A 5,955-nucleotide genomic window follows, 5' to 3' on the forward strand; every position below is an offset into this window, starting at 1 on the left:
GTTCGCGGCTTTGCTTTATAAAAATGTATGTAAACTATGCCGACAAAATAAAACAATAAAAATGTCAAAAAAAAATTTTTTGTGTAGGTAGACGTAAAGTGGGGGTGATTTTTTTTTCTCGTTCAACCTTGTAGTGTGGGGTATCGTTGGATAGGTCTTTTAAATCATTAGGGAGTTGCTAAAACCATTTTTCGATTCAGTGATTTGTTTGCAAAATATTCAACTTTAAGGTGAAAATTTTCATTAAAATAGAGCGTCCCCCCCCCCTCTAAAATCTAAACCGGTGGGTGGAAAAATTTGATGATGACCACGACCATTCTGTCAAGAGTGAAACGACGAAGAAGAAGAGAATAAATACTAATTAATAAACTTAAAGACCGGCCGCCGAGAGCATGCGGTTGTAATTCAATAAACAATGTAACTGAATGTATATCAATGTATTTAGGTACGGAATCAATGAATCAGAATCAATCGGTATCAATGTATTAGAAAGTAGATATTGTGATAACGTCAGAAATGCATTATCACAACGATCGAATTTTATCTACTTTGTTCAGGTAAGTATAGGTACCTACATTTTTGGTTGTTTTATTATTTCTGTGGGGAATATGTGAGGAATTATCATTTTTCTTTCCCCAAACGTGGGAATTTCGACAATAGGTTTGGAAATTTTACCGTATTACGGTCGGCAACCCTGGTGGCTGGTAATGTACGGTACGGGAATAACAGCCAGGGCTACTACGAAACTCGAAGTTCGTGTCAGGGACCGCACGACACGAACTTCGAGTTTAGAGTTTCGTAGTAGCCCTGCCGGTAAGCGACAAACGGCTAAGGCCCCACTCCGGTGTGCTCGGAAATGTCCGCCTATCTGTCGCAAACATAGTCCGCCACAAGTTATAGACTGCCACAAATAAAAAAAAAACACTTAAAGCACATTCACAATTTCAGTCGTCGCACTCTGCAGGGCTACTACGAAATTCGAAGTTCATATCGTACCGTCTGTCCCACTCTCGTATTAAATAATATAAGCAACGGCGGGACGGTAGCCCTTCTGGTTGAAACGCAGCCTTACGGACATTATACAAGAAGACTAAGATACAGAATGAAACCTATAAATGCACTTCTATATATACAGATGCAAGATGCATTGCATCCTTCTGAAAAGAATCCAGCCGGAGCCCAGAATGTTTTCATTCATTTGTTACGGGATGTAGACCGGATTACCTTTAATGTCTACCCGTGGTCATGATGCATGCAACTGCGTCGAATAAATACCGGGAGCTCATCACGATCTACAAGCTTGCCCATATAAAGTAGATACAGATCGTGATATGCAGCTTGCCCGTAAAGAGTAGAAATTAAAAAGTGAGTACTCTGTAGTGTCATCCCTTTCAAACCAGGGAGCAAAAAAAGGGAGGATACTACAGTGTTGCCACTTTTTAATTTCTACTCTTTACGGGCAAGCTGTATATCACGATCTGTATCTCGTAGCAAATTGCAAAGTAACCTATGTAATGTAACCATGAATGAATCGAAACTGTTAAGCAGCCGACATACATACCTACAAAAAAATCTAAGGTAAGTACATAGATGTCGATGCTGTTATGGTAACTTTTGTTCTAATAAAGAAAACAACAATCGATACTTTACATAGATTTATATTACAAAAAAATAATTATTTAATCGGTTTTTAATTGAACGTAAGTTACATTTTTACCTATTTTAATTGAGTTAAATTAAGTAATACAATTAAGCAGATATATGCTACACCATCATAGTCGGTCAGACAAAGCAAGCAAGTAGAATATTCCGTTCATTAGACATATCTACCTATTGCAAATGGGCATGAGTAGGTACTTAACTTAAGAAAAACAATTATCAACAGTTAGGTTAAAACTCAAGAAAAAATAAAACAATAAAATAAAATGTTGGTAAGTACCTCTTCATGCACTAATTTTAAAGAAAGGACCAAATCATATTTAGCATTTATACTTAAGCACACTACTATGCGAAAATAAGGGACTGAAGTTATAAGTCAACGCACGTAAAAAGAGCTCTGAGTGGCTGGGTATGTATTATAATACCGATAAACGAAAGACCGAATTTCACAAGACCTATGGACGGAAGGCCGAATATTAAAACGTCGAATGGATATATGACCGAAAGTTTGAAATCCCGAAAGTACATTTGACCGGCAGCCTAAAACCCGAAGACTACAATCCCGAAGATCAAATACCTACACTCGAAAGGTCGAAAACTCATAATGCCGAACAGTCATAATCACTACAAGTAAAATAATCGACAATCAATATATCGAAAATCAAAATACCGAAACTGCCGTTATACCAAAGACGAAACAAATATAGCAGGAAAAGATGTGTGCGAGCGAGCGAAGCGAGCGAGCAAGACGGTTCGCAGCAGAAGCGACTCGGAAAGGTTAGGTTCAGAAGGCTAAGGCGGGAACGAAGCGGAGCGTAGTCCCCGCCTTAGCCTTCGATGTTAGGTTTTTTTTATAGCAGGCAAGATACTTAACTGCCACTAAGAAAGTAGGTTGGATAAGATTCAACAGCAAAGATCATTTGTGAAGCAATATTATCCGGGCTGCTATAAAAAAAACCTAACATCGAAGGCTAAGGCGGGAGCTACGCTCCGCTTCGCTCCCGCCTTAGCCTTCTGAACCTAACCTATCCAAGTCGCTTTTGCCTCGAACCGTCTTGCTCGCTCGCTTCGCTCGCTCGCACATATCAAACTTTTTTTTACTTTCGGTATTTTGTACTTTCGGTTTTCTGAATTTCGATTTGTTAAGTGTCGATATTTCAACTGTAGGTAATATGATTTTTCGGTATTATAATACATACCCCATTTTCGGGATTTTGTACTTTCGGTCATTTAAAAATAGATATTTCGACCTTCGGTGTATCGGTTGTCGGTATTTTGTACATTCGGTATTCTGAATTTCGATGTGTTATGCGTCGACATTTCAACTGTAGGTATTATGATTTGTCGGTCTTATAATACATACCTACCCGAGTGGCTAGTGAAGGTAACTAACAAGCCAATGGCGTGACGACCGCGCGCGCGCTCCTACGATACTATAGGAACATACATCAGTGATGTTGCTAAAAAATAAAACAAATTACCATTGCAAGAAATCACTGCGGACAGAAAAGTATGCTTTACTGGTCCTCTGCTTGTTTCTTAACATTTAATTTAATTTTATTCTTATTATTCTTCCTTTTTTGATGGCCTAAATGAATAACACCGTCCAGAGTCAGTTGTGAAATGGCGCAACTCAATTCTGATATGTTATTTGCGCAGGCAAATTCATGCAGAGAGAACAAATCTGCAGGCTGAACAGTTTCTGCAAGCTTCCAGGCACATTCCTTTATAAGATCATTTATTGAATATTGCGCTGCAAGAGCTATCAATGGGCGCAGCCCTTCATCAGGTAATGTTCCCAAGTACAGGAAATCTTTTAAGTGCTGAATGGTCTGCAGGGTGTAGTTTTTTATCTCCACAAAGTTTTCCTTTGCCTCCTTCCATGTGCCAGTGAACATTACTTTGAACACTGGACTATGCGCCGCCAAGCAAGCTTTATGCACAGCCACTTTGCCATCAGCTGTGCTCAGTGTAAAATCAGTCAGCTCATTGTCCTCATAAAGCTTGGGGAATGCAGGTTTAGTCATTGTACGCACGGTTATTATAATTTCTATCTGTAATAAATAAATGGTTTCATTTGTTATCTGCAACCGCCTACCCACTTTCACACCAATATCTTTCCAAGTATTCATAAAATCAGTGCAGGTCCATTTCTTTGCATACTTAAGAGCACTGCAAGTTACATTCATGCTGATTGCATCATTTTTGGCCAATACATGCTTAATTGCTAACATACTAACGTACATACGGTCACCAATAAGTCCAAAAGATTTCACTTTGAGACTGACATGCGCCAAGTTGTCTATCACAAATGTAGCAGAATTAGCCTCACCTAAACCATAACATGATGCCGTCAAATTAATTCTCAAGGTTGGACCTTTCTTTACACGTGTGACATGCCTGTAAAGAAAAATAACTTACTATAGCAGTGTGCTACAGCTGCCATTCTTGAGGTAGGAAGTTCTTCCAAAATATGCTCGAATATAGCTCAAAATCATAGATCTATTTTAAAGTCTGAGCATGTATTACTGTGTCGGTTTAATAAGGCAGATCAAAATGTTTCATCAAACAGCAGACAAAAAGATATAATCCTTGGCTGCCAAGACGAACGTCTTCGTATTTTTGGTTTGGACAAAATCACAAAATGGCAAGAGGCTGGATGGTAGGTGTGTCTTTGTTTCTCTGAAGGATGGGGCGGTTTTAGCAAGGAATGCGACCGTGTCGACCCCTTTGCCTCGCCATGTGAACCATAAGAATATTCGGTCTCATCTGGGGGGCTACTACGAAATTCGGATCGTACCGCCCCTGTCACTCTCGTAATAAATAATATTAGCGTCAGCGGGACAGTACGATATGAACTTCGATTTTCGAATTTTGTAGTAGCCCCCCTACTGGTCGAACCACTCCGCTACTTAATGAGGAAAAGCTGCCGGCTTTTTGGACACATTTTACAGAAAGTTACGTATATGTACATTATTGTGGACTGTAGAAATTAAAAGAGAGAGAGAGAGAGAGAGAGAGAGAGACATTTATTTACACATATTCGATACACAGAAAAACCGGCCAAGAGCGTGTCGGACATGCCCAAAATAGGGTTCCGTAGCCATTACGAAAAAAAAAATAAGTAATATTTTTCTGAGGATACCGAACCTTCCAAGTTAGGCTGCTATTTACTCTTAAACTACTAATAATTCTCAAGCAAACTTAGCCGTTATAGTTTTCCTTGAAAGTTTGATATACTTACTACCATTCAGTACCATTTTCCATTTTCTACCCACCGGTTTAGATTTTAGAAGAGGGGGGGGGGGAAGCTCGATTTTGATGAAAATTTAAAGAAAGGAAGAACGAAAGGTTTAAGTATTTTGGCTCCATAAGTACTACCTAAAACTAAGACTAAAACTCGCACTAAAACTATTGTTACTTGGTGGCACGGCGGAATTTGCACTTTAAAGTTAAAGATTTTGCAAACAAATCAGTGAATCGAAAAATTGCTTTAGCAACTCCCCAATGGTTTTAAGACCTATCCAACGATACCCCACAATATAGGGTTATCCGAGAAAAAAAATCACCCCCACTACGTCTACCCTAAAAAATATTCAAAGGGGTTCCTAGTTGGCTACGGAACCCTAAAAAGCGAACAACTTACGGAATTGTTATAAGTATCTAAATAATACAATAACTCTTTATTGAGCACCACAACAACACAAAGTAAGCAGCACAGGTAGTATTATTAAATCGGACATTACTTAGCGGAGGTCCATATCAATGAACTGAAAAAATTACTTTGCTCACCCGCGACCTTAAATATTTAAATAGCCAGTCTCCTGTACTTATATTTATCTCATTAATCTAACAGATAAAATAAAATTCTTTACTTACAGACTCATTTTTGAAGACATTCTGACCACTTAATCTTCTCGTCTTGTTTCCTTATTAGGTCTTACAAGATTGAATATTTAGTTTATTACCTATCGGACGGATCGATTATAAATGGATGTCGCAATAAAGTCACATTACTAGTCCGCATTGTTTATGTTACTAAGCGAAGCAAACAGGTACGAAAAAATTATGAAACATGATGCGGGTAGTTCAAAAAAGTGTTCATTGATTTTAATCATAGCTAAATTTTATCTTAAAGTACAATTCAATAGAATCTGACAATTTTCTACATATTTAAGACACCCTATCGTGGGCACACTTGATTATATATGTCCCTGTTGTTGCAATTATCATCTAAAAGGAATCAAAAAAGAATAATAGTCACATCACAAAGCCTTAGGCAGCCCGGTGTTTATA

At 38.3% G+C, this 5,955-nt stretch overlaps 1 long non-coding RNA gene across 1 annotated transcript; it reads right to left on the minus strand.

Moving 5' to 3' along the window:
- Window positions 1–1,845: 1,845 nt before the first annotated feature.
- On the minus strand, window positions 1,846–5,688 carry LOC141434627 (uncharacterized). Its single transcript, XR_012452072.1, has 3 exons — window positions 5,539–5,688; window positions 3,027–4,059; window positions 1,846–2,056 (listed from the first exon to the last, which is right to left on the minus strand). It is a non-coding gene; the product is annotated as an uncharacterized lncRNA (long non-coding RNA).
- Window positions 5,689–5,955: the final 267 nt, after the last annotated feature.

Source organism: Choristoneura fumiferana, chromosome 14 (assembly GCF_025370935.1).
Source record: "Choristoneura fumiferana chromosome 14, NRCan_CFum_1, whole genome shotgun sequence".
Lineage (NCBI taxonomy): Eukaryota > Metazoa > Arthropoda > Insecta > Lepidoptera > Tortricidae > Choristoneura > Choristoneura fumiferana.